Genomic DNA, 12,489 nt, shown 5'->3' with positions numbered 1-12,489 from the left:
ATTCATGACTCCGGCGGCAGCTCTGCCGGTATTTACCGGCATGGCTACTGCCAACCTCGAAATGACCCCAGTTCCTTCAAATGAAGAACAAGGAAAAGATCCCGGCACTTGCCAAGGCCCCCTCTGCGCCCCATGCTCCTGGGTGCAGAGGGTTATTACAGGGCTGTGCAGCCAGAAGCAGCATTTGCAGCTCCTAAACAGCAATGGGAGCCTATTAGGAGAGGCTGTACAAAAAGACATAGCATGGGGAGATGTTGGCACAGGTCAAGCAGCAGAGAAAGACACATGGGCCATGATAACATGACGAAAACCCCTAACACGTCGTGACTTCTGTCTTAGCATTCAACGCCTTCCGCCCCGCCACACAAGTGTTTCACTGTCACCGCTCCTCTGACTGTCTCCTCTTCCACAATATGCAGCACTCCCTCTGCTCCCCTCAAATCCACGCCCATTCAAATGCACTGTTGAACTACGGTGACCAGACATCCGGGTTTTCCCAGGACAGTCAGGGGAAATCACCCAACGTCCTGGGGTCCCGAGAGTTTATTTCTTTATCCCCGTCCAGGGTTTTGGAAATGGTCCCTTTTTTTTGCCGGGACCTGATGTAGAAATCCCGAAATCGGGTCCTGGCGCAAATGCTTTTCACGCCCCCATTTCCTCCCCCTTCCCCTCCCCGGCGTTCTCCTCCAATGAGAGGAGTGTGCATGTTAGCACCCCCCCTCCCAGCCCCCGCAACAGGCCAGTGACATAGAAGTAGGACTGAAGTTTTATGTGTATTTACCTTAGTCTTACATCTATTTCGATGGCCCATGCACTTATTTTAGTTTTTTTTTAATCTGGTCACCCTATGTTGAACCTTCCATGAGACTTCTCGCTTTGGCAGCATTGCAAATGCCAGACTCCCACACACGCCCACTCCTTGAGTGCTGCACAGGTACCCCAGTAACCTGAACCCTCCCTGCACTCCCAGGCATTTGTGGCATCATGTAGTACGCAATCCCCACCCATGATTCCCCGAAAGAAGAACACATGTGCCCCTTTGCCCGCCTATTCCTTGGGAGTCATTATTGCATAGGAGAAGCGTGCCATTGTTAACATATGCAAACACTCTCTGGGTGAAATAGTTGACATTCTTTGCAAACAGTTGGTCACTTTTGAACAGTGTCAGCATTCTTTGAAACCAGTCACCATTGACTGGTTGTACGACAGGGCACCCGAGGCGCTCTATCTGATTAACATGATGCTGGCATTAGTCCAATCGAGGTTCCCGGGGCGGAGTTGAGGGGCCCACCCTGCACCCAGGGCTCAGAACAAGGAATTCTTCAGGATGCAGCAACAGAATGCCTCAGCACCATTGCACACTTTTGCTATCACCCCACAGCCCCTTAGTCCGCCACTCTCTGTGTCCCATCCATGTCACGCTAACACATAACATGACTTAAACCTGCAACGACCCCAATAAACTGCACCCACCAACTGAAGAATCGCCCCCGCCCAACGCATACAAATGATTAAATATATCTTGAATAAAATGGCATTGAATAAAACAAAAACATCCAAACAGTAAAACTCTCTGTATGTTATCTCTATGTGCCTGATTCATGGAATTTTTTGCACGGTTCAAAGTAACTTTGCGCTGCTGAAGAGTGACTTTGCACTGGCAACACAAACACTAAACACTGATTCTTGAAACTGTGCAAAGTGTATTTTTGCAGTGCAAAGTCAGTGCATCGTGCAAATAATTCCATGAATCTGGCACTATGTTTTTAACAGGGGCCAGACCTGTGGGAAATCAGAAAAGGTCACGTTACTAAAGATCAGGGTCACAGTAGGAAACCTGTGGACAAAATGATCATCTAGGGTTGTAGGAGACAATACGTATCTGCACTACCCCATGCATTTCCTCCAAACTCTCCCACAGCAGCCTGGGAAATTAGGAAATACAAATAGCTCCCACAATGCCACTCAGCATCCAGTAGTGTCAAAGGTCAGGAGCTTTAGGCTAAAATATATATTGAGCCACATGTTGAGTATAACAGCTGTTCACAGTGGCCTACTATAAAGTACTGTGCAACCAGAGCCCCGCCCTTCACCATTACCCACCATCATTTCTACAGAGAAATACTATATATTTCTGTTTTACAGCAGGAAGGAAGAGGAAGGAAGTTTAAAGGAGAGCTATGTGTCATCAACATAACACTGTAAATGAGAAGAGAAGGAGGAGATCGAGTGGGCAAGAGAGTCAAGGTAAATGTTGAAAAGCCACAACGAGAGGATAGAGCCCGGAGGGACACCACAAGTCGAGAGTGAGGTAGGCGAGAGAAAGGGGCCCAATTAATCTTGGGAAGGTTGATTCGAGAGGAAAGAGATTAATCAATCCAGTGCTTGGGCCATGATGCCCAGGGTATAACAGAGCCGATTTATGAGGATGGATTGACTGACAGTCTACAATATATGGTTCCATGTGATAATGGGCCTCATTACACGGATGGCGGTAAGGGTTTACCGGTACTGGTAAGGGCACCGGTACCGGTAAACCCTTACCGCCTTACTACGAGGTCCCTTTGCGGGTTGGTACTTTAATGCCTGCTATTTAGCAGGCATTAAAAACCAACCCGCAAAGGGACCAGGGTGCTAATTACGGTACCGCAATTTGCGGCACCGTAATTAGCGCCTTCCCCATTCCCATAGAGCCCTATGGGGTAAAAATGGGAATGGGGAAGGGCAATGGAGGAAGGGGGAATTACCGCCCCGCCAACCTTGGAATAGGGCGGTAATTCCCCTTTCCTCCAAGGCGGTGCCCGTATTTTACCAGCAGGGACCAGGGTGCTAATGGCACCTTGGTCCTCCGCCTACCGTGTAATGAGGCCCACTGACCCCTAAAATTCTTTCCTTAAATATTCTAGGAGTGGTATGGTTACATATTTTCACCTCAAATCCTAGAATATTTGGGGAAAGTGTTTGATTTTCAGGAGGGTGCATTTTTAGGGAAATGTTGGTACCTGGCAGCCATTTCCCCAGCGACATTATCACTAGCTACCCAATATACGCAGTGGAAGAATATGGGTGTCACTTATCAGAATAGCAATGGCTCATTAGTGGACACCTGTTTGAACATCCAAAGTGAGCTGTATGACTGTGTTCCATTGCAGGCTGCACAAGTGAAATCAAATGGCACACACAATCAGCAGCCGTGATTAGGTCACAGGATTAGCAAATCAGAAAATATATACCTAGAAAACTGCTAAAACCGGTTTGAGTGTTCTGTTCGAGGGTGCCCCATACTACTCTTTAACTATGAAATTAGAAGGGGAGTTTGATACGCCCTATACACTATGGGAACATTGTGTGCTATCGATCCCTGGTTGGGAGGTTACATTTTGGAAGGACTGGTTGGTGGGGAGAACGTCCTCACTTCTGATTGCAACAGTGGGTTTTGTTAGAAATCTGTACATACGGGACAGGAACGCCCTGGAATGAAGGTTGAAGGTGAGAATAGTAAATGCATTCTACCATGTTATGTATGCGATCAATGGGTGGTGTGCCCTTATATTGACCTCCATCTTCTCTCCAGTTTGATTAATAGATTTGGAATTTATGATCCTGAAAGTTTATGAAGGAAATTTTATGGAGGACATTTTCTAATTTTTCTGCAATTGCATGAATTGTGAGACATTTTAGTCTATTTAATTGCAATGAAATGTTTTGAAACTGTAATGAAATGTTTTGAATTTACACTTTGTATTTGTATTCTGTTGAGTTTTGTTAAAGGTTATTGATTAATGGGTCCTTTAAAGGCCTGGTTGCTTAGGTAAAAGTCTTTCAGAAAGTCCACAGCTCTCAAATTAACCCCTTAATGATTGGCTAATGGTTACTAATGTGCACACACATTTCTATCCAGCAGAGGGTGTCATTGAAAGTGGCACTACTGTATGTAGCGGGAAACAGCATTACTCATCAAGAGAAAGGGTGCACATCTTTTGGCTCGCCGCTGAACAGACTAGCCAATGCTGTCACCAGTGCATGCAGGTTGGCTCATCTACCAAGCCAGGGGGCTGATTGCTTCCCCCTGAACATGAAGCAGAAGAGTGGGCTATTCACATGGTGATCTTATGTGGTGTACCTTCATGTGGGTCTTGCATCCACTCAAGCATCCCCTTTGTTTAAGAGGGAAAATTATACTTTTTGTTTATTTATTTTTATTTATTGCACATTTCTAATGTGCTTGTACACCAAGAAATTGTGTTTCAAAGTGCCCACAGGGCAAAGGGGAGGAATAGGGGTGCGGAAGGCAATAGAAAACAATGAAGAACAGAGGCAGAGGCGGTCCTACTAGGCCTTGTGAACATTCAGAACGTGCAAGTGAAGGGAGAGAGAGGGGCAAGAGAGGGGGTGGTAAGTGCAAGAGGTTCCACAAAGGGGGAAGTGCCAGAGAGTCAGTTGCAGGCAACAGGTAAGTGCCTGGTTGAGATAACTTGTTGAAGAGTGGTTGCATGTCATACAATAAGTGCAGGACATACAACTGATAACACTATTTCTAGTATTTTGTTTTAACTGTAGGCCATTTAGGCTTCAAAATAAAAGCTGTTGAAGGAGAAATTCAAACTCAGATCCCAGGATGCTACTTTTTCACATTGAGTGCTCAAACCTCTACACTATGAATTTGGTGATAATGAAGCCCAAACACGCGTTCACATGCTTAAGCACTGCAAAATACTTTACAATGCATTCAGTGCCTGTTATGACAGTGGATAATGCAAAATGATTGATATGGCCAAAACCTTGTGGTTCGCTTCTAGTGCCACACCGTGAATGGAGTGGAGAGGTGCAATTAGTTTGTCATTCGGTCCAATAGCAAGTTGCAAAAAATAAATGAATGTGTCAGAGGTTGCTTACCAGGAGAAAGAGTCTTGAGTTGAGGCAAAGAGTTGGCCGATGTTACCAATGCTCTTGGCAAGTGAAGGCACGCTCCTAAACGCTCATACCTCAAAAAATACAAATCAATAGGGAACAAAGGCCAAGAGATTCTTACAAGGATAACAAGTTTTAATTATACAAAAAATAGGAGTGCCAGCAAAGAACTCTTAGGATCGTTCTGAGCAAAAAGAGTGCAGGCAAGAGCTTAAAAGGTGGCACAGCGTCATTGATATACAGTAAAAACTTGCACGGCTTGTTGTTGCGGCCCTATGCATGGTCAGCATACTCCATAGGGGATGCCAGGCCATTTTCCCCAACCCCGTCCATCCACATTCCATCAAGTGGGGTCCGCTGGGCTCATCGTCCGCAGGGAGAAAAGGTCAAAAAGGCAATTAAATGTATTATTTTGACAGTGCTACTCTATTACTACACAGGGCACCTGCCATGATCATGGACTGGCACAAGGGGAGGCTCGAAGTCGCTGTGTCCCGCACACATTTCACTCATCCTGATTGCATCATCCGGCGGCCAAGGCTTCCACCCTCGCTTTTGAACTATAATGTATTCCTCCCGGCACCTCGCGGTACAAATCATTGTAAAGTACAGATGGGGTGACCATTCTCTTAGATATTTTATGGCTGCCTGGTTTATGGTCAGTGGCCTGGGGCCAGCTGGTATCTTGGAATTCAGGGGTCTTGGGACTCAGGCAATTGTAGGGGCTATAACTTGTTGGATGGGTGGGGGTCGGAGGCTTGCTCTGGCCTGGTTCTGATAACGCGTACAGAGAGGCGCCTATCACCATCTCATGGCCTTGCAGGATACATTCTTTCTCGGGATAAAATGGATTGGCAAAGTTTTTATTTTGTATTTGCTTTTGTATTTTATTTATTTATAAAGCCCACCAGGCCCTGAGGCATCTGGGCGCATCACTTAGTTTACAACATGGTATGGGCAGACAAAAGCTTTACAGAAAATTACAAAAAATTACAAAACAAAGATTATATACATACACATATAGTACAGGAAAGTTAGTTACATATTACACAGACGTGAGGCGGAAGGCTATCGCATAAGTGGTGGCTGGCGAGCGGTCTGAGCCAGGGCGAGTCTTGGGCAGCAGATAGCCAATGTTTGGCCATGTTTTTGAAGGTCTGGAAAGATGGTTCAGCTCTTAGTGGGTTGGGGAGCGAGTTCCAGAGTTTTGCAGCCATTACTGGGAAACTGGTCCCACCAGATCTCTGAAGGTTGAAGCGAGGTATGGACAGGCAATTCGTCTGGGCACTTCTGAGGGGTCTGTTGGAGGTGTGGATGGAGAATCTATTGGCCAGGTAGCTTGGTGCTTGGTTCGTGAGACATTTGTGAGTAAGAGCGAGTGTTTTCAGGGAGATTCTTTGTGTTACTGAAAGCCAATGGATACTTCGTATAGTGTCTGAATTATGTTGGTTCCTAGAGATATTTAGTGCAGCTCTAATGGCATTGTTTTGGATAATTTGTAACTTATTTATATTGCAAAGGGTGGTGCCAAGATAGAGGGCATTGCAGTAGTCGATTTTTGACAACACAAGAGTCCTGGCTAGTATAGTACAGTTGGCTGGAGATAAAAAAGGACGACTGGCTGTGATGAGTTTACAAGTGTAAGCAGCAGCGGAGGAGACTGCGTTGGTTTGTCTAGCCAGGGATAGGGTAGAGTCAATATAGATACCTAGTGTTTTAGTGTCCTTGGAGACCTTGATAGTGTTGCCATCAATAATGAAGGATTTAAACAGGGGGTCTAGTTTGTTGAGTCTTTGGTGAGAGCGAGGATGAGGAGCTCTGTCTTTTTGTCATTCAGACAGAGTCCATGTTGCGCCATCCAAGTTTGGATGACTTGGTAGATGGAGTTAACAGCAAGAGAGTCAGTAGTATAATCTCCTGTGATAGGGATGAGTATCTGGGTGTCGTCTGCGTAATTAGTGTAGGTGACACCCAGATAGTCCAAAATATTGAATAGTGGGTTCGTAAACACGTTGTACAAAGTAGGGGAGACACTCCATCCTTGTGGTACCCCACAGGTGACTGGTGAAGGTTTTGCTGCTGCAGAGGGGGCAGAAAACCCTCATGGATGTGTTATCCAGAAATGAACTGATCCAGGCAGTTGCTTTATCAGAGAAGTGGGCAGCCAGTTTGAGGTGTTGACAAAGTATTTAGTGATTTACAAGATCAAAAGCCGCAGAAAGATCAAGTAAAAGTAATAGGGTGAGTTTGCCCTCATCTTTTAGGTCTTCAATGTGGGTTTTAAGATCAATGAGGGCAGTTTTGGTACCGTGCCGCGGGCGGAACCCGGATTGCCTCAGTCCCAGGAGTTTGTTAGATTCAACGTACTCTTGGATTTGTAAGTAGGCAGCTCGATCGAGGAGTTGCCGGACAAAGAAGGGTTTCTGTGGAAATGAACAGGGCAGGTCTCTCCCTCATCAGCGCTTGGGCCTACTCAGGCTCCTTCATCATGTTTGTGGCCTGTGTCTAACGTGCTGCCGTGCTGGCCCTATGTTTCTGCCATAGCTACAAAATGACACCTGTTTATATATGCGCACTAAATCTAAACATCTATAATTCGAATAATATAATGTCTGTGCGGGTTCTCTTAGTACTCCCTCCTGACAGATCACAGGTTTCCTCATGGGATCCGCCTTACCATAAAGAGCAGGACTGGGGTAGGATTGATTCATTTCCTTCCCAACACAAGTACTGTATGGGCCTGGATGAAGAGGAACAGCCAACATCGAACAAATCAAAACATGGGCAACGTTTTACCATTCTTCATTGCAAGCTGTGGCAGTGTGTCACCTGCAGGTAAGGTTCCCCGATACCATGTCAACGGAGACACAAAGGCTATACATGGGCTTTCATTTCACTATCAACTGCATTCAGGGAGTCGTTTTGTCGGGTCATCTAGCCTTGTTTCTGCCCTTTAAATGACATATCGTTCTGGTCATTCTCGAACAGGGTCTGACAAATGGGCATGCATTAACCGTATCTTTGACAAATGATATGATATCATATCACATGTTAAAGATACAGTCAATGCATGCCCGTATCATATCATATCATTTGTCAAATATACACTCAATGCATGCCCATTTGTCAGACTCTGTCTGAGAATGACCAGACAGATATGTCATTCAAAGGCCAGAAACCTGGATAGTTGACCCGAGACTACAACTCCCTGAATGCAGTTGATAGTAAAATATCTGGCAAATGCTCATGCAATGTGCATGTAAATTCAAGTTGCTCATTGTGCATGTGTTCTGCATCTAAAGTTTAGCAGCGCCCTCAACTATAGACAGTTGCTCTTGGGGTTGATAGACTGATTTATACTAGCCCACTCTCTGCCTTTAGCGCTTTAGCCCAGAGTATACACCGAAGTCCCACAAAAAATTCAACCCAGCTGTTACATGGTCACTGACATAGCAATATACGCCACTTTACTACAGCTATTGTAATGTCACTACACTAATAATTGCGATAATAATTGAAGTCACCTAACGTTACCAATACTAGTTGCCTGAAAGTAAGTGCTCTTTTTATTTCCTGTCTCTTCAGACCACGTTTTGCTGAGGTGCAAGTCACCCCCAGCCACTTCAATTGCAGTATATCACGGTTCCATGAATCAGGGGTTGTTTCGGCAGTGCAAAGTCACTTTTCAGCAGTGCAAATTCACTTTGTGCCAGGCAACACGTCCTTTACGGTTCCTGCTAAGGGACCTCGGAATTGGACAGTAAGTTACCGGAACCGGTCTCCTTACCGGTGCCCGTTATCCCTTACCGCCCAACTCGGAATGCCCCCCTTAATGTCTTCATCTGTGTCTGTGGCATAAGTTTCTTCAACTTGATCCCAAGATGTCACTTATCCTCGATACTTTATAGAATATTTGCATTCTCTGGTCTCTGCATCTCTTCTAGATACATCAGTCTGTGTGACGTTTACTTTGCCAATGGTTGGTGACGTCACCATTCGTCTTGACCATTCATTTGCTCTGTTTCTCCAGGAATCTCATTTAAACACCAATCATATCTCCTTGTATGTAGATATTGTTTCCTCAATGGGAACCTTGCCCCAATGGTTACCTTTGGCCTTTGCCATTCCAGCGGCTCTGTGTATGTCACATACTCTGGTTTCAACATGCAGGTAAAGGGGAAGAATGGTTGAGGTGGGGGTACTTGGCTCCTCCTCTACACTACTGCTTTTCAAGCAGTCCTACCGCCTACAAATTTGGGTGACAGATCCTACTGCTTTTTACAGGGGCAGGTAATTTATGTGACACTAAGGCAGGCTGCTTGAGACCGGCCCGCGACAAAGCATGCAACTTATTAGTCAGTCTTTCTGTGCAATGGGCAGTTAAGGGATTACTTTGAGTGATGGGTTCAGACCAATCCCGTGACCTGACAGCTACACGACTCTGCCCTGCACTCTGGCTGGAACAGGCCTTAGGTGAACCATCAGTTGAAGGCAGGTGGCTGCGTGCACCACCATCGCACAGCATCTGCATATCAGACGGAGGAGGATATCAATCTCCATGTTGTTCAGTTATTTATCTTGCACTGCAGGAACAAATAAGTATTGACCGGGCTGCTGCTACAGAGCAGTGGCAAACGTTGTCTACCAGCTCTGTGTGATTACCTTCTGTGAAGTTAGGTAATGGAGTTCGGTGTTAACTTACCATTCAGGATTATACATTTTAAACATTTTAACATCTTTCCATGTTGTGCTGTTTGATGGGTTGTGTATTTTAGAATGCTCCAGTGCTGCCAACAATGTATGTTTTGTATTTTCTTGTGATGTGATTGTTCTGCTTAGTATGAAAAATCCTACATCTTTTTGGCCACAGAATGTTGGCAGGTATGCGTTATTCCTTTCGGCTTAGTGGTGCTATGAATGCATGTGCCCTGGGGGGGAACCAGAGGGCAACGTGTCCACCTAACACGAAGAGAGAACATTCTCAGACCCTGAAAAGGTGAGCAACGTCACCAGCACCACCTTTTACCAGGAATCGGCCAACGAGTTTCGTGGGAGCGTCCTGTATAAAGTCCAACACATTTGGTTCATCGCACCTTTTATTTGGCCACCTTTTCAGTGGCTGTTCCTCCCCCTTTTTAAGAGGCGCTCTGAGCTGCTGTTACTTCTCAGCGGTAAATTAGGTCCCTTCAGGTGGTAATGTCCTGTAATGGAAATTACCAGACGTCAAGCAGGCCGCCCAGGGTATGGTGGCATTGCTTTCCAATTTTTGCGGCAAGAAAACTGGAAATATTGCAATGGTAATATGTACATTTTGAGGCTTTTATGCTTTATTCAAATATATATAGGTAGCTACTAAACGTACAGGTCTCCCTTTCCACTGTCCTTACTGTCCCTCTAGATTGAAAGCACTGTCTCAAAAAAGGGGGTTCATTTATATATATGATGTGTGGGGCCTGGGGGTCACAGGTGCTCTTGGCGCGGGAGATCAGAGAGCAGGCTGATTGTAATAAGTGACAGCTGGGTAAAATACTATATTTTGGGCCTTTTACATATTAGAAATGTTGTGTTACATTTTCAAAAGAAAAAATAGTTTTTTGTTGTTGCAAGCACTAGACGCTGAGTGGCCTGTCTATGCCTTTACAAAGGGTCATCATTTTAACACTGCCGGAAACCGGGTAGAGTTGATTTTTACCACCAAAGTGTTTTATTTTCATTTTGTAATGGTTGCCATTGCTGTATACATTGGTAGATGTCACTCATCACCGGTGGTAATGATTTGCCAATTCCCATATTGGAGGTCTTGCAGGTAGGCATGTCTTTGGGTGAAATAAGAGAGGTATCCTTGTTTTCCTCAGGATTTATTTATATAATGAATGTACTGCTACTGGTTCATAAAACATGTGTTTTTATATGTAGCCTTAGGAAGATTGAGAGCGGTTTTCTTCGCAATACCCATATTCCCTTCCAGTTCACATATCTCTTCTTCAAAAGCCCCCAAAATGTAAAGCCATGACTTGTTCCCTGAGAATAACGATGCTCGTGGGCTATAGTGCGCTTTACAAATACAAAAATAGAATGAAAAAAAAATAAGGTTCCGCACACACTGGGCCTCATTACAAGTTTGCCAGTCTGGCAACTACTGTACCGGTAAGCTTGCTGATACCGTAGTTCCCGGACCGGCAAACTGCGAATTGTGCTCACGGGTGCCTTTCTGCTCGCCAGGTCGGACCTGGTGGGCAGAGGGTCACCCGCAAGCACAGATTGTCGGATGCACCGGTGCATCTGACCTCCCCATTCCCATTGAGCTCCATGGGGCTCGAATGGGGAGCATTCTGTTCCGGCGCCCGCGAATGGGCAATTATCAGGTCCGGCAGGGCCGTTTTGACCCGGTAACTGCCCATTCGCGGGCAGCAGACGTTTTTTGAAGTTTGGCAGCAGCCTGCCGGTTTTACCAGAAAGGCTACCGCCCAACTTCTAATGAGGCCCAATGTGTCGGAAATGCCTTTCACAAGGAGTGGGGAAAATACATTCAGAAGAGTTGAATAATGATGAGTGTGGTGCGGCTAGCAACAAGGACAACTCTGCTCAACTTGCTTTTTCCTTTCCTGAACCTCAGGAGGTCTATGGGTTGTCCATAAAAATCCATACTTCTGGAGTCAGGCAACTGATGCCACCGACTCGGTTTCAGCTGCTGCTGCTAAGAATTTATCAGAGCGCTTTGCATCAATGTCTGATGACGCGCGACCCTATTGTCCAGAATTTGGGCGTGTCTTGATGGATCGGTCTTGGATCCTCCTATAAGTGGTTGATTCGCCAACCACTGTTTTTTAGTTTTTACATGGGTACCCATGAATAGCAGTTGAATACCCAAAGTAAATCTGCTGCAAATAGTGGAGCTATGAGGTGAGACTTACTTCACCCTCCAAGTAGAATATTCCTCCTTCACGGAAGCTTAATAGCACAACATACATGATATGATATGATAGTTTATTTATATAGCACCTATACACAATGTGTTTCAAAGCACTTCAAGGCAAGTGAGGGAACAAGGGAAAATACAATGACATTCTTACAGGCCATGAACAGTAAGGATGTGAAATTAACTATCATACTCGGCCTGACGACATTTCAGATAGTGCAAGAGCTAAGACATAGATAAGGAAGGGAGGGGGGAGTGGGAAGGAAATGGAAACAGACAGGTGACTACCGTACTAGTCCTGACGACATTTCTGGTAGAGCCGGAGGAAAACTAAAGGTGAGGGAGAGGGGTGCAGAAGGGAGGGGAGGAACAAAAGAAACGACTATCGTACTAGGCCTGACAACGTTTCAGATAGTGCTGGAGGGGGTGGGGGTTGGAGACAGTAGGGGGATGGGGGAGCGACAGACGAGGTTGCTATCATACTAGGTCCAGGGACAATTCTGATAGAGTAAGTGCATAGAAGAAAGTAAGAAGAGGAGGGGAGGCGATAGGAGAAGAGAGAGGGGAGGGGAGGAGAGAACAGAGAGTAAGCAGTCAAAAAGATTAGAGAAGCAAGAGGGGAGAGCAAATACAATTGCAGAAGTCAGTAGTAACACATA

This window comes from Ambystoma mexicanum, chromosome 1q (assembly GCF_040938575.1).
Source record: "Ambystoma mexicanum isolate Mex_15411 chromosome 1q, UKY_AmexF1_1, whole genome shotgun sequence".
Classification (NCBI taxonomy): domain Eukaryota; kingdom Metazoa; phylum Chordata; class Amphibia; order Caudata; family Ambystomatidae; genus Ambystoma; species Ambystoma mexicanum.
Note: the sequence above shows the minus strand (reverse complement) of the source record.